Source organism: Octopus bimaculoides, chromosome 11 (assembly GCF_001194135.2).
Source record: "Octopus bimaculoides isolate UCB-OBI-ISO-001 chromosome 11, ASM119413v2, whole genome shotgun sequence".
NCBI lineage: Eukaryota > Metazoa > Mollusca > Cephalopoda > Octopoda > Octopodidae > Octopus > Octopus bimaculoides.
The window spans coordinates 54269998-54270613 of record NC_068991.1 but is presented as its reverse complement, the minus strand read 5'-3'; positions in this window follow the sequence as shown (position 1 = coordinate 54270613).

The window sequence follows — 616 nt, the reverse complement described above, 5'->3', positions numbered from 1 at the left end:
ATGCCTATATTATTTTATGGCTTGCCTCGAATGGAAGCCTGATTATGTTATCGTTGCTGTTGATGTTGCTTTTGTTGATGTTTTTGATGATGTTGTATATGTTGCTATATAAGTCATGGAGTTTTTATTATGTATTTGTCTGAATATTTTTTTTATTATACCTAATGCGCCTACTATAGTAGGAATTGTTTCTGTTTTTAGGCTCTACATTCGAGTTATCTCTATTTCCAAATTTTTTTATTTTGAATGTTTCTCCGTTTCTTTTAGAGAAACGTTGTCATCATCATCATCGTCATCATCATCATCATTATTATTAAGGCGGCGAGCTGGCAGAATCGTTAGCACACCGGGTGAAATGCACCGCGGCGTTTCGTCTGTCTTCATGTTCTGAATTCAAATTCCGCCGAGATCGACTTTGCCTTTCATCCTTTTGAGGTCGATAAATTAAGTACCAGTTACGTACTGGGTCGATGTAATCGACTTAATCCTCATTCTATTCTACTCTAGGCACAAGGCCCAAAATTTGGGGGGAGGGGGCAAGTCGATTAGATCGACCCCAGTACGCAACTGGTACTTAATTTATCGACCCCGAGATGATGAAAGGCAAAGTAGACCT